Source organism: Hyperolius riggenbachi, chromosome 1, assembly GCF_040937935.1.
Source record: "Hyperolius riggenbachi isolate aHypRig1 chromosome 1, aHypRig1.pri, whole genome shotgun sequence".
Classification (NCBI taxonomy): domain Eukaryota; kingdom Metazoa; phylum Chordata; class Amphibia; order Anura; family Hyperoliidae; genus Hyperolius; species Hyperolius riggenbachi.
Window position 1 is genome coordinate 562697765 of NC_090646.1, and position 27984 is coordinate 562725748.

At 46.3% G+C, this 27984-nt stretch overlaps 1 long non-coding RNA gene across 5 annotated transcripts in view; it reads right to left on the minus strand.

The window, feature by feature from the left end:
• Positions 1 to 27984, minus strand: part of LOC137526850 (uncharacterized) — a 468244-nt gene that overhangs the window by 285489 nt on the left and 154771 nt on the right. The window contains exons 5-6 of one of the 5 annotated variants that reach the window (XR_011023122.1): positions 22510 to 22596; positions 18079 to 18246 (exon numbers count right to left, since the gene is read on the minus strand). The exons of 3 other annotated variants lie outside the window; for them this stretch is intronic. This is a non-coding gene — a long non-coding RNA (uncharacterized lncRNA). Of the gene's footprint in view, positions 1 to 18078; positions 18247 to 22509; positions 22597 to 27984 lie in introns of those variants that run through there. One more of the 5 variants, XR_011023124.1, reaches the window with a different exon arrangement.

Below are 27984 nucleotides of genomic sequence, written 5' to 3' on the forward strand. Positions count from 1 at the left end.
CATGTGGGGACAGGATTACTTCGGGAGTCTTCCAAGGAGTCCCAAAGGTGCAGAATTTCAAGAGGACAGTGGTGGACCAAAGACATCCCATACAGCCTTTCCAGTCTTCTCTCCATGCCCTCTGTCCAACACTATTCTGCACCTTTGGGACTCTTGGTGATAGACTTTAAGTATAAACTGTTCTATGAAGTTAAACAAAACTTGAACTGGGAAATGGCATGCAAAATAAAGTAATCATGGGTGCTCCTATAAGATTTAGCAAGTACTTGTGTCCCTTCCACAGATGCATTTGCAGTTTGCATGTGCGAGTTCACAAACTGTGCATGCCTAGTAAACAATCACTTGAGTGTGAGCAATTCCCTTTTACTAGGCATATGTAAGTTCATGAGCTTGTGCATGCTAAGTGCAAATGCTTGTTCTCATTACTGGGCATGTGCAGTTTGTGAGCTTGTGCCCGTTCAGTGCATATTCTGCAGTGCGATCTTCTGGAATAATGATTTTGACTGCCTGGCTGAAATGGGCAACTATTGGTAGGCTAAAACAGATGGTGCTAAGCGCTTACTAAATCTTACAGGAGTACCCATTACTTTAGAACAGAACTCTATCAGTGCCAGGGAGACTAAAAGGACGATTGCTGCTGAGAAAAGGACAATGTCCAAAGTCCACCAGAAAGTATTATTGAAAATCAGTGCAAATCCCAACCATCGGTAAACACTAAGTTGCAGTCTATAAAATTTAACCACTGTGGTATATAGCTTCTTAAAATCGTGTGGATACCATCACCCAGAGGAAAAAGAGGGGCTTACCAGCTGAAAACAACCTACATTATAAGGTTGTATGTATCGCATATAGTGGTAAAAGTGATGGAACACAGCCTTCAAAGGGTCCACACCTCCTCCACTCCCCGATCCAACCATGTGTAGTATCCAGAATACCAGCATTAAAATATAAACAAACGGCAAATCTAAGTGTAAACCGTTTATTTAAAATACACAAATGTAGACCTCAAAGGTAAAAAAAGATAAAAACATAAGACTTACATACGGGGCCAAAAATCCCCTGAAGACGCAAGATTGCAAAACCGGTCGGGAAGGAGACAGACGGCACCCTTTGATGTCTCATCGACTATTGACAAACACACACACGCAAATTCTTCTCAAGATCCCAACACTTTGGGCCCCATATGTAAGCCACTCATGCCACCTGAGAAAATAGAGTTCTTACATGTTACCATTTTGTGAACAATAAGCACTGGCGAACTCAGGGGGCTATTCCGGGTGTCTGGAACCTCCCCCCTGCACTGAGCTGTGTATTCAGCCAGGGAAGCCCGCATAATATAAACAGCCTCATTCTCCCTCCCTTCTTACTTCTGGTGCCTCCCTCCAGCTAATAGAATGAGAGAGGCAGCCGAGCTTCCCTCACAACCCTCACAAGAAGATGCAGCCTGCAGTGAGAGAATGTTGATTATGGAGTCCTGGACTCTCCACAGCACAGAAGTGTCAGACATGATGAAATTAGAGTGCAGGCAAGCTGGTAAATATGCACAGCATGATGCAGAGCTTGCCTGGACTTAGGGTCTGTGGGCAAACATCTGTCTGGTCTCTCCCCATTGTTATAATGACTGCATGTGTGGATAAGGTGTGGATAACAAGCTGAAAAGTTTTTGACAGTCCCTAGACTCCAGGAGGGCTTCTTTCTGACTTGTGTGAGAGACTGACAGGGACAGGAGTCCGATTACAGGCAAGTAGCCTGTGTGATGTGGGACTTCAATACAGATAAGTTCTCTGCTCCATCTCAGGCTATTCTCAATTTCTCCACTCCTCTCTCTGGGCTCAAATACCCCTTTTTAAAATTCGAGTTTGGTCGAATTCGAATAGTAAATTATTCGAGGTCAGTCGAATATTCGAGTCGAATAATTTTTACTATTCGATTCGACCTCGGACTTCGAGCTCACTATTTGAGTCGGTATTCGAGCTAACTATTCGAGCTGACTATTCGAATTGGCCTTAAATAGCTTCCCAACACTTGTTTTGAGGGTTAATGATGCAAGAAACATATTTTTTTCCAAGTGACAACAGCAAGTGATTATGTGGGGATGTTCCTTTAAAAAAAAAAAAAGGTGAAAAGAGAAGTTGTGTCCAGAATTTTGTTCAGTACTGTATATACTTCTTCTTCTTCTTCTTCTTTATCTTCTATATCTTCTTCTTCTTCTTCTATATCTTCTTCTTCTTCTTCATCTTCTTCTTCTTCTTCTTCATCTTCTTCATCTTCATCTTCTTCATCTTCATCTTCTTCATCTTCTTCATCTTCATCTTCTTCATCTTCTTCTTCATCTTCTTCATCTTCTTCATCTTCATCTTCTTCATCTTCTTCTTCATCTTCTTCATCTTCATCTTCTTCATCTTCTTCTTCTTCTTCTTCTTCATCTTCTTCTTCATCTTCTTCATCTTCTTCTTCATCTTCTTCATCTTCATCTTCTTCATCTTCTTCTTCATCTTCTTCATCTTCTTCATCTTCATCTTCTTCATCTTCTTCTTCATCTTCTTCATCTTCATCTTCTTCATCTTCTTCTTCTTCTTCTTCTTCTTCTTCTTCATCTTCTTCTTCATCTTCTTCATCTTCTTCTTCATCTTCTTCATCTTCATCTTCTTCATCTTCTTCATCTTCATCTTCTTCATCTTCATCTTCTTCATCTTCTTCATCTTCTTCATATTCATCTTCTTCATCTTCTTCTTCATCTTCTTCATCTTCATCTTCTTCATCTTCTTCTTCTTCTTCTTCATCTTCTTCTTCATCTTCTTCATCTTCTTCTTCATCTTCTTCATCTTCATCTTCTTCATCTTCATCTTCATCTTCATCTTCTTCATCTTCTTCTTCATCTTCTTCTTCTTCTTCTTCTTCTTCTTCTTCATCTTCTTCTTCATCTTCTTCATCTTCTTCTTCATCTTCTTCATCTTCATCTTCATCTTCTTCATCTTCTTCTTCATCTTCTTCATCTTCTTCATCTTCATCTTCTTCATCTTCTTCTTCATCTTCTTCATCTTCATCTTCTTCTTCTTCTTCTTCTTCTTCTTCTTCTTCATCTTCTTCTTCATCTTCTTCATCTTCTTCTTCATCTTCTTCTTCATCTTCTTCATCTTCTTCTTCATCTTCTTCATCTTCTTCTTCATCTTCTTCATCTTCTTCTTCTTCTTCATCTTCTTCTATATCGTCTTCTTCGTCACTTATTTCTCTTTTCATTTTTTTTTTTTTAAAGAAATGCAGCTATTTTTGAGCGTAACAACAAATAGCTGGTGGCGCACGCATGTTGGAAGCGCCATTGTATGTGCTCCCTGGCAGTGGAAACACACAGACAGCAGGAGGTAAATTTAGCAGCAGGAGGAGGAGGATGAGTGTGTGGCAGCATGCAGTCAATGAGGCAGGCAGCGTGACATAATAGCCCTGGTACCTAGCGGTGATACCATGGCTGTAAATAAACACAACAGGAGGTCCCAGACAGCGGTCGTGCAGCCCACATTGTGTCCAATACACAACTGGGACAACACAGTTTTCAACCCGGGCACCTCAGAAAAATTAAACCTTTTTTTGTAATGGTTTTGTAGTTTTGGTTTTACAACCAATTACACAGATATATAGCTATTTTTTGACGTAATAGCTGGTGGCAGAGTGGCAGCAGAAGGTAAATCTGTGTACCCTGGCGGTGGGAAACACAGACAGACAGCAGCAGCAGCAGGAGGAGGAATGGAGGAGAGTAATTATGTGAGCAGCTATTGTTTGACGTAATAGCTGGTGGCAGTGTGGCAGCAGAAGGTAATTCTGTGTACCCTGGCAGTGGGAAACACAGACAGACAGCAGCAGCAGGAATGGAGGAGTAGTGTGAGTGTGGCAGCAGGTAGGCAGCGTGACATAATAGCCCTGGTACCTAGCGGTGATACCAGGGCCGTAAATAAACACAACAGGAGGTCCCAGACAGCGGTCGTGCAGCCCACATTGTGTCCAATACACAACTGGGACAACACAGTTTTCAACCCGGGCACCTCAGAAAAATTAAACCTTTTTTTTTTTTTAATGGTTTTTTGGTTTTTGGTTTTACAACCAATTTAGCTATTTTTGGACGTAATAGCTGGTGGCAGAGTGGCAGCAGAAGAAGGTAATTTTGTGTACCCTGGCAGTGGGAAACACAGACAGACAGCAGCAGCAGGAGGAGGAATGGAGGAGTAGGCGAGCAGCTATTGTTTGACGTAATAGCTGGTGGCAGAGTGGCAGCAGAAGGTAAATCATCTGTGTACCCTGGCAGTGGGAAACACAGACAGACAGCAGCAGCAGCAGCAGGAGGAGGTATGGAGGAGCAGTGTGAGTGTGGCAGCAGGTAGGCAGCGTGACATAATAGCCCTGGTACCTAGCGGTGATACCAGGGCCGTAAATAAACACAACAGGAGGTCCCAGACAGCGGTCGTGCAGCCCACATTGTGTCCAATACACAACTGGAACAACACAGTTTTCAACCCGGGCACCTCAGAAAAATTAAACCTTTTTTTTTTTTAATGGTTTGTTTGGTTTCGGTTTTGCAACCAATATAGCTATTGTTTGACGTAATAGCTGGTGGCAGAGTGGCAGCAGAAGAAGGTCATTCTGTGTACCCTGGCAGTGGGAAACACAGACAGACAGCAGAAGGGCAGTACACAGCAGCCCACTGTAGGTGTAAAATGTGTGGCTGCAGGCGACGTAATAGTCAAAGTGAACCAGGCTGGCTTAGTGAGCAGGAGCCAGGAGGTGGTAAAGGGTGGTAAGGCACATTAACGATGGTTCCGGCAGCCAGTTCATGTCCCCCTCTCGCCGACAACAGGGGCCAGGAACTCGCCTTCCACCCACGCCTGGTTCATCTTGAGAAACGTCAGTCTGTCCACAGACTTGTGAGACAGACGTGAGCGTTTCTCGGTGACCACGCCACCAGCTGCACTGAAGCAGCGCTCGGACAGCACGCTGGAAGGGGGGCAGGACAGCACTTCCAGGGCGTACTGCGCTAGCTCGCTCCAGATCTCCATGCGCTTGACCCAATACTCCATGGGATCAACAGGGGCATCGCTGTCAAGCCCGCTGTACGACCCCATGTAGTCAGCCACCATGCGGGTCAGGCGCTGGCTGTGACCGGAGGAGGATGCTGCTGCATGCATCTCCTCTCTAGTCACTGCTGCCGGAGCCTCTACAGTCCTGTAGAGCTCGTGGCTGAGAGACAGCAGGTCTGTGGGGCGCTTGCTGCTGCTGGATGCAGGCACCTGCTGCTGCCTCTGTGCTGGCTGCTGGACAGTGGGGGTGGAAGGCTGGGGGAAGGCTTCCTCCAAGCGCTCAACAAGGGCCTGCTGCAAGCTCCTTATTTGTTGCGCTGGGTCTCCTCCTGCAGGCGGCAGGAACTGGCTCAACTTCCCCTTGAGGCGTGGGTCCAACATCATGCTGATCCAGATGTCCTCCCTCTGCTTCATCTGGATCACCCTGGGGTCCCTGCGCAGGCACGCCAGCATGTGCGCTGCCATTGGGAAGAGGCGGGCCACGTCTGCTGGCACATCGACGTCAGTGCTGTCCTCATCCTCCTCCTCTGCCGCCTCATCCTCTCTCCACCCCCGCACCAACTCAGCTGCGCTGTGCTGATCCCCCTCATCAGCAGCCAGGTCAGGGACCTCCACCAAGTCCTCCTCCTCCTCCCCCTCAGAGGTGGACTGCGCAGCTGGTTGCCGCTCCTGCTGGTCCAAGGCTGCCGCTCCCTGTTCCAGCAAACCATCGAGGGCCCTGTTCAGCAGAGAAACCAGGGGCACCCACTCGCAGACCATAGCATGGTCCCTGCTCACCATGTTTGTGGCCTGCAGGAAGGGAGCCAGCACAAAGCACACCTGCTGCATGTGCCTCCAGTCATCATCGGGGACGATGGACGGGATGTTGCTGGTCTTGTCCCTTCTCCGAGCTGCGGAAACAGTGGCCAGGGCAAGGTACTGGTTGACAGCGTGCCTCTGTTCAACCATACGCTCCAACATCGCCAGGGTGGAGTTCCAGCGAGTCGGAACGTCAATGATCAGCCGATGGCGTGGCAGATCCAGCTCCTTTTGCACGTCTTCCAGGCTCGCACAGGCTGCAGCCGAGCGCCGGAAGTGACGCACAACATTCCTTGCCGTTTCCAGCAGTTCGCCCATCCCCTGGTAGGTGCGCAGGAACTTCTGCACCACCAGGTTCAGCACGTGGGCAAGACAGGGGATGTGGGTCAGGTTTCCCCTGTCTATGGCAGCAACCAGATTGGCCCCATTGTCGGACACCACCTCTCCGACTCTGAGGCCTCTGGGGGTCAGCCAAATCCTCTCCTGCTCCTGGAGTTTGGCCAACACGTGGGCTGCCGTCAGCTTGGTCTTGCCAAGGCTGACCAAGTGCAGCAGCGCTTGGCAGTGGCGGGCCTTCACGCTGCTGCTGAGGCGGGGGGTTTGGCCAGGTGTGGCGGAGGATGGCAGAGGATCGGAGGAACCCGCTGCAGTTCCCCTGACCCTGCGGGGTGGCACCACCCACTGTGTTGCTGCTGCTGCTGCTGCTGTGCCCGCTGCTGCTCTCCCATCCTCACCCCCTTCCACCAAGCTGACCCAGTGGACAGTGAAGGACAGGTAGCGGCCTGTCCCGAAGCGGCTGCTCCAGGAGTCCATGGTGACGTGGACCCTTTCACCAACCGCGTGCTCCAGCCCTCGCTCCACATTGGCCATCACAAAGCGGTGCAGTGCTGGAATGGCCTTGCGGGAGAAAAAGTGTCTGCTGGGGAGCTGCCAGTCTGGGGCTGCACAAGCAAGCAGCGCCCGCATGTCGCTCCCCTCCTGCACGAGCGTGTACGGCAGGAGTTGGGAGCACATGGCCCGTGCCAGCAAGCCGTTCAGCTGCCGCACGCGACGGCTGCTGGGAGGCAGAGCCCTAACCACCCCCTGGAAGGACTCGCTCAAAAGGCTCTGGCGTGGCCTTTTGCTGACACGGGAATCACCAGACACAGCGGAGGAGGCCACTGAGGACTGGCTGCCAGAACAGGCCTCAGTGTCGGCGGCAGGAGTTGCAGAGGGGGGAGGAGCAGTGCGTTTCCGCACTCCTGCTGGTGCTGCTGGAGGAGCAGGAGGGCGGGTGGCTGCTGTTGCTGCTGCTGAAGGCTGTGCAGTGATGGGTGTGGTGCCACTGCCAGCACCAGATGCCTTCAGCCTCTGGAACTCCTCATGCTGGTGGAAATGTTTAGCCGCAAGGTGGTTGATCAGCGAGCTGGTGCTGAACTTTAAGGGGTCTGCACCTCTGCTCAACTTCCGCTGACAGTGGTTGCAAGTGGCGTACTTGCTGTACACAGTGGGCATGGTGAAAAAGCGCCAGATTGGTGACAGAAACATCCCCCTACGGCATGGAAGCGCTGCTGCCTGTCTCCCTGTGGTGGTTGGGGGGGGGGCTTGGGTGCGGCTGGTGGTGGTACTGGCTGATGCTGCTGCTGCTGCTGCTGAGCCTGAGACACCAGCAGGCTGTGGGTCGCTGCCAATGCTTGCAATGATGCGCCTCCTTGCAAGGCCCACAAGCGCATCCTCCTCCTCCTCCGAGCTGCTGAGGACGACATCCCCTGGAGGTGGTGGCACCCAGTCTCTGTCTGTCACCGGGTCATCAACATCATCCTCCCCCTCCTCAAACATGTCCTGCTGGGATGATGACCCCCCAAACTCCTCTCCTGATGCATGGATGGGCTGCTTGACTGTCGCCACAGTCTTGCTGTCCAATCCCTCATCCCCCAAAGTGCCCATCAGCATCTCCTCCTCAAAATCGCCAACAACAGCAGACAATTGACTCATCATGCCTGGGGTCAAAAGAGTGCTGAATGAGAGGTCGGCGACTGACGGTGAACTGGCCTCCTCCCCAGACCCTGCTGGGCGGCTGCTGCGAACAGGGGTGGTGGTGGTGGTGGTGGTGAGGGTGGAGGCCTCGGATGCAGAGCTGATGGCGGGCTGCTCATCCTCCGTCATGAGTTGCACCACAGTGTCTGCATCCTTTTCCTCAATGGGACGTTTCCGACCCGGCTGGAGGAAAATCGGAGCAGGTGCTACACGCTGCTGCTGCTGTGTCTCTGCAGCGTGAGTTGCAGATGCTCCTGCTGGGCGGCGCCCAAGGCGTCCACGGCCAGTGGCTATGGGAGGAATGTTAGCCACTGACGCTGCTGCTGCTGCTGCGGAACTGTGCATGGTGGCGCGCCCGCGGCCGCGGCTTGCCACAATGCTGCTCCCTCTCCTCCTGATTCCCTTGCTGCCCTTCCCCTTGCCCAAACCGCGCTGGCTGCCACTTCCAGACATCTTAAATGTTTTGGGCGTATAGACAAAAGTTTTGTAAAAGGGCGGGTGAAAAGTGGGGTACTTTAATGGAGTGGGTTGGTTGGTGAGGTGACTGAGTGAGTGTCCCCTAGTACAGTAAGTAAGTAGTAACAGTCAGGAAGTACAACTAGCAGTTACAATAATCAGTAGTAATCACAAGTAAATTTAGTGTGTGTACACTCAGACAGTGAGTGCACGCACGCAGGAGCTAGTAGCCTATGAACACAGTGACTGAGTGTCCTAGACTCCTAGTACAGTAAGAGTAAGTAGTAACAGTAAGTAGAACTAACTAATTACAATAATCAATCAGCGATCAGAAGGAAATGGAGTGTGGGTGGTGTGTGTACACTCAGACAGTGAGTGACCGCACGCAGGAGCTAGTAGCCTATGAACACAGTGACTGAGTGTCCTAGACTCCTAGTACAGTAAGAGTAAGTAGTAACAGTAAGTAGAACTAACTAATTACAATAATCAATCAGCGATCAGAAGGAAATGGAGTGTGGGTGGTGTGTGTACACTCAGACAGTGAGTGACCGCACGCAGGAGCTAGTAGCCTATGAACACAGTGACTGAGTGTCCTAGACTCCTAGTACAGTAAGAGTAAGTAGTAACAGTAAGTAGAACTAACTAATTACAATAATCAATCAGCGATCAGAAGGAAATGGAGTGTGGGTGGTGTGTGTACACTCAGACAGTGAGTGACCGCACGCAGGAGCTAGTAGCCTATGAACACAGTGACTGAGTGTCCTAGACTCCTAGTACAGTAAGAGTAAGTAGTAACAGTAAGTAGAACTAACTAATTACAATAATCAATCAGCGATCAGAAGGAAATGGAGTGTGGGTGGTGTGTGTACACTCAGACAGTGAGTGACCGCACGCAGGAGCTAGTAGCCTATGAACACAGTGACTGAGTGTCCTAGACTCCTAGTACAGTAAGAGTAAGTAGTAACAGTAAGTAGAACTAACTAATTACAATAATCAATCAGCGATCAGAAGGAAATGGAGTGTGGGTGGTGTGTGTACACTCAGACAGTGAGTGACCGCACGCAGGAGCTAGTAGCCTATGAACACAGTGACTGAGTGTCCTAGACTCCTAGTACAGTAAGAGTAAGTAGTAACAGTAAGTAGAACTAACTAATTACAATAATCAATCAGCGATCAGAAGGAAATGGAGTGTGGGTGGTGTGTGTACACTCAGACAGTGAGTGACCGCACGCAGGAGCTAGTAGCCTATGAACACAGTGACTGAGTGTCCTAGACTCCTAGTACAGTAAGAGTAAGTAGTAACAGTAAGTAGAACTAACTAATTACAATAATCAATCAGCGATCAGAAGGAAATGGAGTGTGGGTGGTGTGTGTACACTCAGACAGTGAGTGACCGCACGCAGGAGCTAGTAGCCTATGAACACAGTGACTGAGTGTCCTAGACTCCTAGTACAGTAAGAGTAAGTAGTAACAGTAAGTAGAACTAACTAATTACAATAATCAATCAGCGATCAGAAGGAAATGGAGTGTGGGTGGTGTGTGTACACTCAGACAGTGAGTGACCGCACGCAGGAGCTAGTAGCCTATGAACACAGTGACTGAGTGTCCTAGACTCCTAGTACAGTAAGAGTAAGTAGTAACAGTAAGTAGAACTAACTAATTACAATAATCAATCAGCGATCAGAAGGAAATGGAGTGTGGGTGGTGTGTGTACACTCAGACAGTGAGTGACCGCACGCAGGAGCTAGTAGCCTATGAACACAGTGACTGAGTGTCCTAGACTCCTAGTACAGTAAGAGTAAGTAGTAACAGTAAGTAGAACTAACTAATTACAATAATCAATCAGCGATCAGAAGGAAATGGAGTGTGGGTGGTGTGTGTACACTCAGACAGTGAGTGACCGCACGCAGGAGCTAGTAGCCTATGAACACAGTGACTGAGTGTCCTAGACTCCTAGTACAGTAAGAGTAAGTAGTAACAGTAAGTAGAACTAACTAATTACAATAATCAATCAGCGATCAGAAGGAAATGGAGTGTGGGTGGTGTGTGTACACTCAGACAGTGAGTGACCGCACGCAGGAGCTAGTAGCCTATGAACACAGTGACTGAGTGTCCTAGACTCCTAGTACAGTAAGAGTAAGTAGTAACAGTAAGTAGAACTAACTAATTACAATAATCAATCAGCGATCAGAAGGAAATGGAGTGTGGGTGGTGTGTGTACACTCAGACAGTGAGTGACCGCACGCAGGAGCTAGTAGCCTATGAACACAGTGACTGAGTGTCCTAGACTCCTAGTACAGTAAGAGTAAGTAGTAACAGTAAGTAGAACTAACTAATTACAATAATCAATCAGCGATCAGAAGGAAATGGAGTGTGGGTGGTGTGTGTACACTCAGACAGTGAGTGACCGCACGCAGGAGCTAGTAGCCTATGAACACAGTGACTGAGTGTCCTAGACTCCTAGTACAGTAAGAGTAAGTAGTAACAGTAAGTAGAACTAACTAATTACAATAATCAATCAGCGATCAGAAGGAAATGGAGTGTGGGTGGTGTGTGTACACTCAGACAGTGAGTGACCGCACGCAGGAGCTAGTAGCCTATGAACACAGTGACTGAGTGTCCTAGACTCCTAGTACAGTAAGAGTAAGTAGTAACAGTAAGTAGAACTAACTAATTACAATAATCAATCAGCGATCAGAAGGAAATGGAGTGTGGGTGGTGTGTGTACACTCAGACAGTGAGTGACCGCACGCAGGAGCTAGTAGCCTATGAACACAGTGACTGTCTGACTGAGTGTCCTAGACTCCTAGTACAGTAAGAGTAAGTAGTAACAGTAAGTACAACTAACTAACAATAATCTATCAGTAATCAGAAGGAAATAGAGTGTGTGTACACACAGACAGTGAGTGAGTGCACACACGCAGGAGCTAGCTAGTAGCCTATAAACAGTGACAGTCAGTGAGTGTCCTACTCCTAGTACAGTATAACTACAATACTATTAGTAAAGGACAGCAGAAATACTGGTATAGATGAGAGAAATAAACAGAGGACAGCTGCCCACAGAGGCAAGGCCCCCCTGAGGCCTAAACCTGTAAGCTTGCAGCAGCTGCCTGTCTCTAATGTAACACACAAGCTACTAACTAAAATACAATGTCTATCTAACTAACAACAATATAGGTGTATATGGCAGGTGTAGGTGAGCAAAAACGCTAGGTAAATGATCACAATAGAGCACTTGCTAAGCCAAAGCACAAAGGAGCAACTCTCTCTCTGTACAAGTCTCAGGCAAGCATGGAGAAACGGAACATGGCGGCCGCTATTTATAGGGTAGGGGCTGGCCAGGGTCCCCCTCTGTGATTGGCTGCCGTCAGAGGGCCTGGGAGCCCTCTGATTGGCTCTAAGGACATCAATCTGGGCTATGACGCTATTCGAGCTCGGTACCGAGCTCGAATAGCGCCGAGTTGCTCGAATAGCTCGAATAGTGAATGGGCTATTCGAGTGTACTCGGATAGCCCATTCGAATAGCTCCAGCTATTCGGAGCTCGAATACCGAGCTCGAATAGCTGAAAAAGAGCTCGAATATTCGAGCTACTCGAATATTCGAGCTCTGCTGAGCACCATGAAGTGCAACGCCAAAATGACAATAGCAATCGCTAGCAATTTGTGAGTGTGATTTTGTGAAGTGATTTTCAGAGCGATTTTTGAATGAATTGCTCAAAAACATGCTACATGCAGTATACCTGCGATTTTGAAAAAATCACAACGCTGCTGTGGGAACACCCACATAGGGTAACATTAGCCAAGCGCTTTTCAAATCACTGTTGATTTGAAAAACGCTCAGAAGCACTCTTGGTGTGCACCAGCCCTCCCTCATTTACCTTTGTTTCCCTCTTCCCCTAGAGCTGACTGTGTGTTCTTGTCTTACAGGAAAGCTAAATAAAAGTGCAATCCTGATGAGGCAAAATATTATTATTTAGTATTTATGTAGCGCCGACATCTTCCGCAGATGCATATATCCCTGCATCATATGGGTATCGCTTGCGCTATGTGAAACTATGTAGCATATTCCACTGAATTGTCCAAACTAAGTCTATCTCCTGTTCCTCTCTTGGGGAGTTGTTCCAGCGCTGTACCCCGTTCACATTTGCTGCTACCAGAAGCCCTCAGAAACACTCGTGTCCTTGAGTACTTCCAAAGATAGGCAGCTCCGTAATACGCCAGCGCACTTTTGTGCATGGGCAGTATGGAGCCACCTGTATTCGGAAGCACTCGGGACATACGTGCTTCTGGACCTTTCAGGAACCCCCCCCTTAAAAATCCTGCGTTTGCCCCTGATAAGGGTTGGTTTAGTAGGACGGCTACCGGCGATAGTACCCGGCGTTTACCGCTAGGGATCCAGCACATCATAATTGAGATGAATAGGAGCATTCATCTTACGTTTTTTACTGTTATTTGCCATTGATTGTTCAACCACTGCAGTTAATCGAGTTTTCCCAGATGCTACATGGAGACAGTTTAGTTTGCAGCTACATTCTAGTACCCCCCCCCCCCCCCCAGATACCAGCCCCCTCCCCAGGAGAAATGAGTATAGGGGTTCAAAGTACCCCTTACCCATTTCCACGAAGGGTTAAATGTAGAAACGTATTTGTGCAGCACTCTCTGTGGCTTGGATAGGGGGATGTGCCCATGGAAATATAAAAACAAACAAACAAGGTTGAGCATACATGGGTTACCCCCTTATATGGGGTTTTCTAGGAGGTACCTAATGGGAAGAAAGTGAGTTTTTCAACTCTGGATAATAAACTATTTAAAAAATAAGAAAAAGAGCTTCCCACTACAAATGGTGATAAATAGATTGTGATCTATAAAGAAAATACCTAGACCAATTAAGGAGTATGAATATTTTATTGGAACAATTGCTTAAGGGAACAATAATTGAAAACAAAATATGGCCGTCATGCCTCCCCTTGGTCGGTACACACAGTATCAATTTTTACATATGACAAAAAAGCCTCCGAAAAAAATATAGAAAAGGTACTATAGATATAATCTGGCACCTTGCCCAAGTAAAATGTCGCCCTGATCTAGATAATAATCGGTAGTGTATGGCAATATGGGCAAAGTAGATGTCAGATATTAGTCTAAATGTAAATCAATTGGATCATACTGCAGGCGTAAACCTGTGAATTATATCCCAATTGCCATCAATGGTGGCTAGTAAGGCCAGACAATGTATATGACCCAATATGCTATATAAATCAAGGAGAATGTGATTAAAGATATCAAATCATATTATATAAATGTCCCAAAGACCATGTAAATAAGTTACTCAAAAAGTGCAAATCAAGTGACAACAATATTAGGTAGTAGTCTGGCACACTGTCCAAGTAAATATACCCAAATAGGCAGATGGACAGTGTATGTGTCAAAAACCATAAATACTGGTAATAATTGCAAACAATTAGAGCCACATTGTGCAGTGTGCATGCCAAGATTGTCACAATAAATCATAATAAGGAAACAAGTAATCTATAAGGCATACAAAGAGAACAAGTAATCCGTATGGCATACAAAAAATCCTGTACAACTTGTGCACAATAAATCGAAATACGTGCAGAAAAAGACAAAAAATAAATAAATAAACGTGTAAAAAAATCGGACTGTAATAAAAGTCCGTCTGAAAGTGCTTGTGCTTGAGGTAGATAGTGAATAGAAGTAGACAATAGTAAGGAAAGCTAAAGGACTGGTAAAAAGTCCTGTGAAAATTCACACCAAAAGTGCACTGCGTGCTAAAATGAGTTCAAGTGTGCAGGAGTAAATGCCAAGCAGTGGCGTAACAATAGGCCCTGCAGCCCCTGCGCCCGCTCGGGGCCGTTTTGTGGGGACTGGAGGGGTGGCAGCATGAGGGAAAAGCCTTGGCCACAGTCGGCGGGGAGAGGGGAAGTTCCCTCCCTCTCCCTCACCTCGGGGCTCTCCCCTCTGCGCTCCCCTCCAGCTAGTTACAGTGTGTGGGCAGCGGCGGGCAGATACATACCTTCTTCCGTGCGTTCCATTGCAGACTTCTCGCTCTAGCGGCTGATGTCACTTCCGGAAGTGACGTCACTTCCGGAAGTGACGTCACTTCCAGAAGTGACGTCAGCCGCTAGAGCGAGAAGTCTGCGCTCCCCTCCAGCTAGTTACAGTGTGTGGGCAGCGGGCAGATACATACCGTATCTGCCCGCTGCCCACACACTGTAACTAGCTGGAGGGGAGCGCCCTGTGGTGAGGGAGAGGGGGGGGAACTTCCCCTCTCCCCGCCGACTGTGGCCAAGGCTTTCCCCTCATGCTGCCACCCCTCCATGCTGCCACCACAAAACGGCCACGTGCGGGCCCCAGGGGAGGGGGCGCTCTGAAATTCTGCAGGGGGTCCCGGTGGGGCCTAGTTACGCCCCTGATGCCAAGAATAAGATCTATATAGACATAGCTGAGAATAAAGTAATAAAGAGAGTGTAGATAAATAGACTTTGGTTAGGTCGCAATTTCACATGGTCACAGGAGAGGGTATAACAAGTGCTTACCGAGCAAGGGGGGGATCCCCGAGGGCCAACCAACATTCAACGGCTCGACTACTTTCCCATAAGGCTGCTTCTGGAAATGTCCCATGCCAATATCCACTTAGGCCTTGTTCACATTATAGGCGTTTTTGTAAAAAATTTAGCGCAGGCGATTTTCAAAATCGCCCTGAAAGAGCGTGTGAAATGATTCTCTATGAGAGAGTTCATATCAGAGCGGTTCGTTTGCGATCCGCTTTGAAAAGCGGTGCTTGGGCCATTGTTGAGGCGATTTGCCTCAGTGGAAGGTATAGGAAAAAATGGAAAACGCTCACAAAATCGCTTTGTATTTATTTTTTCCAGATCTTTTTCCAGGTGAAAAGACGGAAGTGCTTTGCAAAAGTGCTTACAAAAACGCCCACAAAACAAGCGAACGTGCAGAAAATCGCTGAAAAAAGCTTTTAAAAAAAACTTGGAAAAAAAAGCCCACCACGAACACTCGAGCCAAACGCAATGTGAACAAGGCCTAATGTTGTGATCTTGATTAAAGATCTCCGCGCACCAGGGCCGGCCCGAGGCATAGGCTGGAGAGGCTCCAGCCTCAGTGCGCAGTGTAAGAGGGGGCGCACAATTCATTCAGCTGTCATTCCTAATTGTGTTTGAAGCAGAAAGAAATAAGAAAAGGAGATACATGGAAGTGACTACAAGCCAGATAACTAGAGATTAAGGAGTTGGGGGCCCTGGGGTGCCTCTTAGTCTAATAGCAATCAGTGTGTGATGACTGGGGTGGAGGGATGGAGGGGCGCACTTTGGTGTCTCAGCCTTGGGTGCTGGAGGACCTTGTCCCAGCTCTGCCGCGCACCCTCCGCCACACTATAAGGTCTTTTTGAAGAAAAATGTCCTATTTTACCCACTTTTCTCCTTAACATACCCTGCAAATTTGGTGATTCTAACTGATAAGGGGCTTTGCTAATAACCGTGAAAGTCGGCAAACATTAGGCGGAAAAGTGAAAATGGTAGCGTATTTACATGTAAAATCTCGAAAGCGAAAATGTAAACGTATTTCCACAGAAAAATCTTGAAAACGAAAATAGCATTTTCAATGAAAAAATTTGCAAGCAACACTGGCATGCATTACCCAGGTAATGCACAGCATGATGTGTGTTACTGCATCGGAACCTGCCGCACAGCACTCGGGCCTTGATTCACAAAAGCGTGAGAACTGCTATCACGGCAGTTATCATGCAATCTGCTGCGCGCAAAGGTTTTCGCGCGTAAAGGATTACGTTGCGTGATAAATGAATGTTTGTCACATAGGTGATTACGTGCAGTCCTTCGTTTATCACGCGAAGTAATCTTTTACGCATGCAAACCTTTGCACACGGCAGATCGAGTGATAACTGCCGTGATAGCAGTTATCACACTTTTGTGAATCAAGCCCATGATGTGAAAGCCCCATAAGAATATCATTATACCGCGTTGCAATGTGATGATATTGTCCACTGTGACACAATGTAACAAATTTAGGGCTTGATTCACTAAACCGTGATAACTGATATCACGGTCGCACCAGCGTTATAACGCGCGGAACATTTTTTGTGCGCAGTTGCGAATTTACGAGCAAAGGCGTGACCATTTTCCCATGGAAATTTGCAACTACGCACGGAAAACGTACCATGCATTATAACATGCGTAAAACGCTAGTGCGACCGTGATATCAGTTATCAGGGTTTAATGAATCAAGCCCCTAGTGTGAAAAGACCCCAAGATAACTGATATCTACCAGTATGGAGCTTGTACAGCATGTGAAGGATGTTAGAACTTAGCACTTCCAGAGTCAATGTTAATGGGAACCTTAACTCTGGCGGAAAAAAATTAAATTTCACTTACCTGGGGCATATACCAGCCCCCTGCAGCTGTCCTGTGCCCACGACGTCAGTCACGTCTCCTCCGGTCCCCCGCTGTCAGCTAGTTTCAATCCCCCCCCCCCATTTGCATGCGTTCCCGCTGGTGCAGAACGATATCGCGGGTGGTAACATGTATCTTTATACCTGTTGCACTTGCAACGCATATAAAGGTACATGTTACCACCAGCGTCCTGCATCATTGTTGCTTAGTGTTATAAGGTTTATTCTTGTACTATAGAATGTGCAGCACTGCTGCTTTTCTACACATTTAAACCCTAAATGACTTTTACTGATAATCACCCTTCATTTGTAAAGTAGGCCATATTACCATTGTTAAAGCACAATATATGCCTGCTTAATTCTGATCTGCTAGAAGTTACTGTTGTAGAACCCAATACATATATTATTTTATTACATACCTGTTTGTAAAGTAGATACCAGATAGGGTCTTATTTTCCCTCTTTGGAGCAAAATATATGTAATGGTTTGTTGGGGAAAGGGGGACAGGGCTGGCCCGCTCATGAGGCGGGGTGAAACTTTTGCCTCAGGCGGCACATTTCTAGGGGTGGCATCCGCCCGTCCGTGGGTGCGAGGGGGCCGGCCGCCAAGCTGGAGGGGTAGCGGGCAGGACGGGGGTATTGGGGCTAGCGGTGGGGAGGGGGGTCGAACCCCCCCCGCCCTCGCCTGGGTCCCCCGATCTGCGCTCCCCTCCAGCTTTAAATGGCAAATAAGCAGCGGACAGTAAGAGGCATGGGCGGGGGATCACTCACCTCTTCCTCGTTCCAGCGTGCGCTCCACTGACGTCACTTCCTGCAACGCCGCCTACTGTATTGTATGTGGCCGGCGTTGCAGGAAGTGACGTCAGTGGAGCGCACATTGGAACGAGGAAGGTGAGTGATCCCCCGCCCGTGCCTCTTACTGTCCGCTGCTTATTCGCCATTTAAAGCTGGAGGGGAGCGCAGATCGGGGGACCCAGGCGAGACCCCCCTCCCCACCACTAGCCCCAATACCCCCGTCCTGCCCGCTACCCCTCCAGCTCGGCGGCCCCCCACGGGGGGGGGGGGGGGTTGAATTGGTGCAGGGCAATTTTTTCTAAATTTGCCACAGGCGGCAAAAAGTCTAGGGCCGGCCCTGAAGGGGGACACTGATTTTTAGTTACACTCCTGCTAGGTTCATATACATTATTTGGGTAAGCCCACAACCTGTTTATTTCAATTTATTTAAATAAATAATTTTTATCATGTGCTCACTTAAAAAAAAACAACATTGTATGTGCTTTTGCATTTTAATTATTTATGGTAAACAGGTAAGGACTCGTAAGTGATTCCTGTCACCTATTTCTCTGGAAGGAAAGTCCTTAGAATGCTTTACAACTTAGGTTCTCAAACATGTGGTACACGTCCCCAGGTACTTCTGATGGGTCCAAGGTGTGCTTGGGGCTTGCTATAATAAAGTTCTAGAAAATGGTAAATCCTATGTAAACAACACAAAGTTAGTATTTTAGCTAATTAAAAGCAATAGTAAATATTTGGAAACTGTTTAGAAACAATTACCATGTACTACATTTACATATGTCTCTGTTAAGGGGTACTGAAAATAATCTTTACCATGCCAGGGAGTGCCTATTCAAAAGGAGTATCGTACATACCAATAAAATGTTGGGAAACAATGCTTTACAATGCTGACATTTCAAGTGGCTGTGTGTTGTGAACAGGTTCTTAAAGGACAACTGTAATAAAAGGTATATGGAGGCTGCCATATTTACTTCCTTTTAAGCAATGCCAGTTGCCTGGCTATCCTGCTAATCATTTGCCTCTAAACACTGTCAGCTATAGACCCTGAACAAGCATGCAGGAGATCAGATGTTTCCGACATTGTCAGATCTGACAAAATTAGCTGCATGCTTGTTTCTGGTGTTATTCAGACACTGTAGGTAGCCAAATCGACCAGCAGGGCTGCCAGGCAACTGGTATTGTTTAGAAAGAAAGAAATACGGCAGTCTACATATTCTTCTCACTACAGTTGCCCTTTGAAAGGAACCAAGTGCCACTTTTTTTTCTCCAAGTGCCACTTTTTTCCTGGATTCTAATAGCTATAGGAGCTGTCATGTCCCTCCTCCCCTTCCCATTGCATATTATTTATCCAGGGGCAGGTGTAAAGATAGCATCTGTGACTTCTCTAAACTCTTTGAAACACAGTGTCCTATGCCCCCTCCCTTTTACTGATGAAAGCATTTGCTTGTTCTCTGCTAATGTGTGCAATAAAATAATTACATTAGTCTTTATCTGCCTGAAATTTCTGTGGTTGGGTAGGCATCGGAAGAAGGGTAAAAAGACTCTGCTAAACTTTTAAATGTAAAAAGGAGAGATGGCCTGGGTGCTAAAATGGTGCTTGGTTTACTTTAAAGATTATTAACTTCCTACAAATGAAGGTACAATCCTCATTAGCAAATGATTGGTTATTTGTGCATGGTGCAGTAAGTCGATGCATTTTCTGGGACTTTTTTTTCAGTACCTCTTTTTAAGTATATTCGATTTGGAGTATGCAGTTTCTACATTACTTCTTTTATATTTGGCTTCCAATTCACTTCAGAATCAGCTTCAAGATCCTATGTTTGGCCTGAAAATCTATACACATGTCCTGCCAGATCCACATCTCTGATCCGGTCAGCAGATACACACCTGGTCACCCACTTCGCTTCTCCACCAACCTCATCCTAACCACCCCACGCACTTTGCACTGCCATGCACGACTACAGGACTTCACTAGAGCTGCACCCATTCTGTGGAACTCTCTCCCACTGCCCATCAGGCTTGCCCTCACTTTCAACAACTTCAAAAAAGCACTCAAAAGTCACGTCTTCAAGGAGACCTATTTCCCCCCTCCTTTCATGTCACCACCCCCTCCCTCTAGATTGTAAGCCTTTGGTAGGGCCCTCTCCCCTTGTGTATCATACTGATTGTACACTCTACCCAGAATATGTGAACCTGTATTATAAGCACTACCGATCCAGTGTATGATCTGGCATTGTATTACTACCTGTATTGTGTTGAGTATCTTATTGCTCATTACCTGTATTGTTGTATCTATTGCCTATTGCCTGTGATGTGCTGTCGGTCACCCCTGTTATCATTGTCTGTAATCCTATGTATTATGCAGTGCTGCGTAATTTGTTGGCGCTATATAAATCCAATAAATAATAATACTATTTAGAGCTGTAAAAACATTTTTTTAATTGGAGATGGGCAATTAAAATAATTTGCGGAAGACACTTTAGGCCATATTCCCAGCACACGGCAATTTTATTGTTATTAATAAAACTAAATTTAGGGTAGACGGCACCCATAGTGCAACTCACATTACCTAGGTAACATACCTCCCAACATTTTAAATGTTGAAAGCGGGACACTTAGGCCACACCCCAACCCCCTAGTCACGCCCACCAACTTTTTTTTCCATAAATATTTTTAAGCGCATGAGGGTGCCAGTGGGTGGGGAGGAGGAGGGTGAGGGTGGCCGTGGGTGGGCAGAGAGGGGGGGGGGGGGTCAGGGAAATCAGATCGAGGCACCAGCCCGAGATGCATACGCGGCATGGATGGCCGCCGCCATTAAGCTTCTCCCTCCCTCCCTCCTAATGTGCCACCAGTGTCCCCTTCCCCCCGCAGAGTAAAATGCGCAGAGGAGCGGGCTGTAACTTCATTGCCTCTCCGCTGCGTACCGGGATCCCATCTGGTTTTCTCGCTTCCTGCTTCCTGTGATGTCACAGGAAGCGAGAAGACCAGATGGGATCCCGGTACGCAGCAGAGAGGCAATGAAGTTACAGCCCGCTCCTCTGCGCATTTTACTCTGCGGGGGGGGGAAGGGGACACTGGTGGCACATTAGGAGGGAGAGAGGGAGAAGCTTAATGGCGGCGGCCATCCATGCCGCGTACGCATCTCGGGCTGGTGCCTCGATCGGATTTTTCCCCCCTCTCTCCCCAGCGGTCGGGAAAAAGGGGGGGGGGGGGCAGCGCGGGACGGCCCCCCAAAATCGGGACCGTCCCGCCCCAAAACGGGGCGGGTGGGTGCTCTGAGGTAATGCGTGCATTGCTAGTATAACGCATATTACGCTGCTTGCATAATGTGTATTATACTAGCAACGTGCTAGTAATATGAGTTATGCGTTTAGTAAATATGGTCCTGTATACCTGAATAGGCTTAGGAAGTGGGGAAACTAAGGAGCTTTGGGCCCCTGTGCAAGTTTTACATGGGCCCTGAAGCACACTAATGATATTGAGCCCCAAAACCTACTAAGGACAGCTGCTGTGTCAGAGAGGTGTATTTAGAGTTAAAGAGGAACTCCAGTGAAAATAATGTAATAAAAAAGTATAATACAATAAATATGTATAAATGATTTAGTCAATGTTTTCCCATTGTCTTTTAAATCCCTGATTTACATTCTGACATTTATCACATGGTGACATTTTTACTGCTGGCAGGTGATGTAGCTGCTGCTTGCTGTTTTGGCAGTTGGAAACAGCAACAAGGTTCACAGACAGGAAACTGCCAGGAGTACCATGATCCTCAGAGTTTCTTGTAGGAGGGGTTTCACCACAATATCAGCCATACAGAGCCCCCTGATGATCCGTTTGTGAAAAGGAATAGATTTCTCATGTAAAAGGGGGTATCAGCTACTGATTGGGATGAAGTTCAATTCTTGGTCTTGGTTTCTCTTTAAGGATTACCACTATGCAATGCACATATAGAAATGTTCATTACCAGCATAGCAAGCTAACAAAATTTATGAAGGAGGGCCCTTAGTCCATGGCCCCGATGCAGTCTTAACCTCTGTATCCCCTCTTACTACACTACTGGGTGTAGGTCATAATCCTTTAAAATTGAGTTGCCCAGAGAGAGCCAACATTAGTCCTGAGCATATTTCCACTTGTCCTACTTTTTACTAGACTCCATGAAATACCACATTATTGGCTCTTTCCTGTTTTTCCTTTTTCTTTCTTTTTTTTTTTTCTATTCCGTATAGGCTTAGAAATTATACACACATTCTCTTGTTTTCAGGTCATTCTTCCAGTCTCTTGTTAGGTTATTTTTAAGCCTCTATAATTAGAAACCCGTAAATTGTTATAATGAGTTACTTAGTCATAGATCTGCAGCAATATTCCAAGCATGCTATTTTTTTTCAAGGGTGGTTAAGACAAATATGAGTTAAAAGTGGCGAGGTGGCATAAAAATCTGAATTATAACGTTGTCTCAATTGGAGTGTATGGTTAGAAGATTGCACTTTAAATGCAGACAGCCCAGATAACAATGTAGCCAAATGTATCGGGTTTCATGGTGCAGGAAACGTGGACAGTTCAGGACGGATCATTTTTTTTTGTTCTTTTGGGGGGGAAACGACACAGCCAACAGCAGCATCTAAGTTTGCAACACCAGTGTAGACATGGAGATGTAAATATATGACAGACGGTAATCTTATACTCCCAATGCCGTTAAACTGTCAGGTAAAATTTCCCCAAGAACTGATTTAAGCAAAAACTCTGTAGTAATTTCTGCCAGGAGATCAATCCCTTGCTGGCAGCGCCAGGGATGCTTGTATAACATCACTTTCAGGAAAAATGCTGCAGGACAGAAACGCAACGAGGGATTATATCATTTCTCCAGATGGCCAGAACTATACGGCATTAAATAGCACTCTGTCCGCAGCCTTCAGATTTCCATTTGTTTTTTAATTCTACTTACTTATGACTTATTGAGACACTCATTGATCACGCAGAGACTTGCACTCATGCCATGTTTCCGGGATTCCTGGAAGGAGCCTGTTAGCCGCTGCAAGGGGGGAAGATTTAAAGCAGACCTGAACTCAGAACTTACTCTCTGCTCTAAAAGATAAGCAACAGCATAATAACCTTTAAAGGAAAACATTTCTTTGTTACTGCTTACAGAACTCTTGCAATAAATCGGCAGTGTGTCTACTTCCTGCTTTCACGGAAATTGATCGTTCTGTCTGCATTTGCGCAACGATTTCACAGCAGATTCGATCACAGTGATCGAATCTGCTGTATATCGGCGGGAAAATCGTTAGGTGTATGGGCCCCTGTAATCTGTCCCTTCATCCCTCCCTGTCCAACCCCCTCTCTCCTCCTCAGCTCTTGCATCCTCCCTTCTGTAGAACCTTTCTCTTATTCCCTCTCTCTCTTTCCATACCTTCAGATTCTAAATTTTATTTTCTGTTCTTAAAGAGTCTGAAGCCTACAAAAAGACCTCTTTTTGCTTGTCAGTCCTCTTTAGCATTAAGGCCAAAGCTGAATCCCCGTGGCTGAACGCTCAATTAATACAGTGGGATGTGAAAGTTTGGGCAACGTTGTTAATTGTCATGATTTTCCTGTATAAATCGTTGGTTGTTACGATAAAAAATGTCAGTTAAATATATCATATAGGAGACACACAGTGATATTTGAGAAGTGAAATTAAGTTTATTGGATTCACAGAAAGTGTGCAATAATTGTTTAAACAAAATTAGGCAGGTGCATAAATTTGGGCACCACAAAAAAAAGAAATTTTCCTCCCTTCTCCTAATGCCTAACCTCCCCTCCACATCAATATTTAGTAGATCCTCCTTTTGCTGAAATTACAGCCTCTAAACGCTTCCTGTAGGTTCCAATGAGAGTCTGGATTCGGGTTGAAGGTATTTTGAACCATTCCTCTTTACAAAACATCTCTAGTTAATTCAGGTTTAATGGCTTCCGAGCATGGACAGCTCTCTTTAACTTACACCACAGATTTTCAATTATATTCAGGTCTGGGGACTGAGATGGCCATTCCAGAACATTGTACTTGTTCCTCTGCATGAATGCCTTAGTGGATTTTGAGCAGTGTTTATGGTTGTTGTCTTGCTGAAAGATCCATCCCAGGCAAAGCTTCAGCTTTGTCACTGATTCCTGGACATTTGTCTCCAGAAACTGAGTGGAATCCATGCGTCCCTCAACTTTGGCAAGATTCCCAGTCCCTGCACTGGCCACCCAGCCCCACAGCATGCTGGAACCACCACCATATTTTACTGTAAGTAGCAGGTGTTTTTATTGAAATGCTGTGTTTTTCCTCCATGTATAACTCCCCTTGTTATGCCTAAATAACTCAATTTTAGTTTCATCAGTCCACAGCACCTTATTCCAAAATGAAGCTGGCTTGTCCAAATGTGCTTTAGTCAAGAGCTCCCCAACCCTATCCCACCCACCAACAGTGCATGTTTTCCAGAAAACCACAAACATTTACAGGTGAGGTAATTAGTGTCTCAGCAGAGCTGAATAACTACCTCTTTAGATTTCTACAAAACATGCACTGTTGGTGGGCCTTGAGGACAGGGTTGGGGAACACTGCTTTAGCCTACCTCAAGCGGCTCTGTTTGTGCTGTGGGCAGAGAAGAGGCTTCCTCTGCATACAGCATCTCCTTGTGTAAAGTGTGCCGAATGGGTGACCGATGCACAGTGACTCCATCTGCAGCAAGATGATGTTGTAGGTCTTTGGTGCTGGTCTGTGGGTGGTCTTTGGTGCTGGTCTGTGGGTTGAATCTGACTGTTCTCACCATTCGTTGCTTCTGTTTATCCAAGATTTTTCTTGGTCTGCCACTTCGAACCTTAACTTGAACTGAGCCTGTGGTCTTCCATTTCCTCAATATGTACCTAACTGTGGAAACAGACAGCTGAAATCTCTGAGACAGCTCTCTGTATCCTTCCCCTAAACCATGATGGTGAACAAACTTTGTCTTCAGGTCATTTGAGAGTTGTTTTGAGACCCCCATGTTGCTACACTTCAGAGAAATTTAACAGAGGAGGGAAACTTACAATTGACCCCCTTAAATACTCTTTCTTATAATTGGATTTGCCTGTGTATGTAGGTCAGGGGTCGCTGAGCTTACCAAGCCAATCTGAGTTCCAATAATTAGTTCTAAAGTGTTTGGAATCAATAAAATGACAACTTTATGCACCTGCCTCATTGTATTTAAACAATTATTGCACACTTTCTGTAAATCCAATAAACTTCATTTCACTTCTCAATTATCACTGTGTGTGTCTCCTATATGATATATTTAACTGACATTTTTTATCGTAACAACCAACAATTTATACAGGAAAATCATGATGATTAACAACGTTGCCCAAACTTTCGCATTCCACTGTACCCCCGAAATTCCGGGGAAAATTCCACTACTTTCCAAGTCGTGGATTTTGCTGCCCGGGAGAGGCAGAGCAAGGGGTATGTTCCACTTCTTGCAGTTTATGATAATTTAAAAAAAAGTTTAACAAAAAACAAATGGCAACGCTGACAAACGGTGCATAAGCAGACAAGTTTGATTTCATAGTGCTATGTACATCTGGTCAGCATATGCATTTGAACACAAAGTATTTCAGAGAGAAAAACTGCTTAAAATTCAGTATGGTATTGTCTTATATTCTGCATACTATATGCAGTGTGTTATCAATAACTGCAATCAAATGTGTGTTATCAATCAAACAGTAGTTCTCTACTTTGACAATGATGAGCGCTATTACTTTATAACCAGAGGTAAGTGAATGAACTACAAATGTGCTACATGGAAAGAGTACCTTTGCTTGATTTCGAAGGGGAGGTGAGGTGAGTATACACAATGGAAAAACTCACACAGACAAAGGGGGCCCAAAAGCATAATATCACCAAAATTCAAAGGAATGTGTTGAAAACAATCATACTCACAAAGGTAGATTGCATTGAGGGGCAAGAAACCACATTAACTACTTGAGGACCAGAGGTTTATACCCCCCTAGTGACCAGGCCATTTTTTACAATTCAGCACTTGTCAAAGTTAACGTTTTATTGCTCGGTCATACTTAGCACCCACATGAATTTTACTTCCTTTCTTCCCACTAATAGAACTTTCTTTTGGTGGGATTTGATTGCTGCTGCTGTATAAAAAACATGTTTTTTTATCCCCCCCCCCTTCCCTAATTGGACCCAGGCTACATTACATACACTATCGCATCCATCACATACATATACCTATGGCTATAGCAGGGGATTCGATTGTGAGCCCCTCCAAGGGACGGTTTAGTGACAAGACTGGACTCTGTGCAGTGCTGCGCTAGATGTCAGCGCTATAGAAATAAATAATTGTTATATACTGAAAATAACAGCCTGCCAGCCAGCTCTGTTTGGGGTCTGGCAGGCTGATTGCTGGGGCCACCTTTGATTACTGACAGGAACTTGTGCTAGTGCGAGCACCCGTCAAATGTGACTCCTCGCGAGATGACGCCATATGGCATTGTGGAGAAACAATGAAGCCACTCTGCTGCCGCCGATTGGCGTTAGGCTGTGATGACACTAGTGAAAAAAGTAGAGTAGACTTTTTTTTTATAAATGTTATCAATTTTAGCACATGCAACGCCTTTAGTGGGTGCAAGCCCACATCCTCAGGACAGTAACAGTGCATATGTCTTTTAGGAGGCAGTTCTAGTATGTCTTTTTGGAGGTTCTTCTAGTTCTATTTTGAGCGTCTCTTCAACCCTGCTTTGCTTGATAAACCGATCTTAAAAACAATATAATATATGAGACAGTCCAACATAAATGAATAAAGCACACATGTCAGTCTTTCATGTGTTTGCAAAATAGATAGTCTCTGTGTAACGATCGGTGAAGCACAGAGAGGATCTGATTACCGGTGATCTGCAGTATCACTGGGAATACAGATATATACCAGATTATAAGTGATCTGCAGTATCACCGATAATCCGATATACTAGCTAACCTCTGTTCACCTGAGTAGAGTGTAGTGTTTGGTGTAACAGTAACACTTCAAGGACTCGGCCTTAGTGCAGCAAGGAGTACTGCACAGCTTCCTTCCGCAGACCTGAGCTCTCCAAGACGGGAGGAGTCAGACTGACAGTAGGAAGGAATGTCTGAAAGTAACCCTCAGGACGAAGGGTCGCTAACAGAGTGAGGAACCGCCTCTAACGGTAAGGTCGGTTCTCGAGGTCAGACAAGCCAGGTCGTACACACACGGACAGATACAGTACAAGATCAGAAGACAAAGGCGGAGTCTAAGTACAGGCAGGGTTCGGCAACGGGGTATCAGATATATCGAGGTACAGAATCAGGAGGCTGAGGCGGAGTCTAGGAACGAGCCATGGTTCGGCAACAGAGTATCAGAAATATCGAGGTACAAGATCAGAGTTCAGGAGGATAGTCAAGGCAGGCAAAGGTCATAACAGATAATCACAATCAAACTAGTACTTTAGCTATCAACAGAATCTAGCTAAGTGTAGGATTACAGCTCCAGCTGGTCCCGGCACACTTATGGATCTGACTACGGATCTGGGTGCTCCCACATATGTGATCGCAACGCCAGACACCAGAGAAATGACCAGCTAGCAGTATATGTTTTGCCACGGGCAGCACGGTGGCGTAGTGGTTAGCTCTCTCGCCTTGCAGCGCTGGGTCCCTGGTTCGAATCCCAGCCAGGGTACTATCTGCAAAGAGTTTGTATGTGCTCTCCGTGTCTGTGTGGGTTTCCTCCGGGCACTCCGGTTTCCTCCCACATTCCAAAAACATATGGATAAGTTAATTGGCTCCCTCTAAAAATTGGCCCTAGACTACAGTACTTACACTACATAATATAGACATATGGCAATGGTAGGGATTAGATTGTGAGCTCCTTTGAGGGACAGTTAGTGACAAGACAATAAATATATATATATATATATATATATATATACACTGTACAGCGCTGCGTAATATGTCGGCGCTATATAAATACTAAATAATAATAATAATAATATATACACATGTGTTTCCCCAGCACCTCCCTAAGTGCTGGACCAATGAGGAGTGGAGTCAGAGTCAGCTGACCAGCCTGGTCAGCTGACTCACTTCTGGTTGCTATAAGGCCTGCCTCTCCGCGCGCACGCGCGTCCTACGAAACCTGAAGGGACTACGAGTCCCAGCCACTGCAGCCCTGCACTGCGGTGTCTCCGCAGCGGGGACATATGCCGCGTTCCGCAATGCCATACACGGGGGCAGCCGCCTCAGACTGAGTGGAGGCGGCTGCCTCCCCGTGCTTGCCCATATCGTGCGTGGAAAGAGCCGCCTGCCGCTGACTCCTGGCGGCGGCTCTTCCGCGATTTCTGACACTCTGGATTTTCTTCACAATGAAGAGTAAGCCAGAAGACCACATACAACAAACCC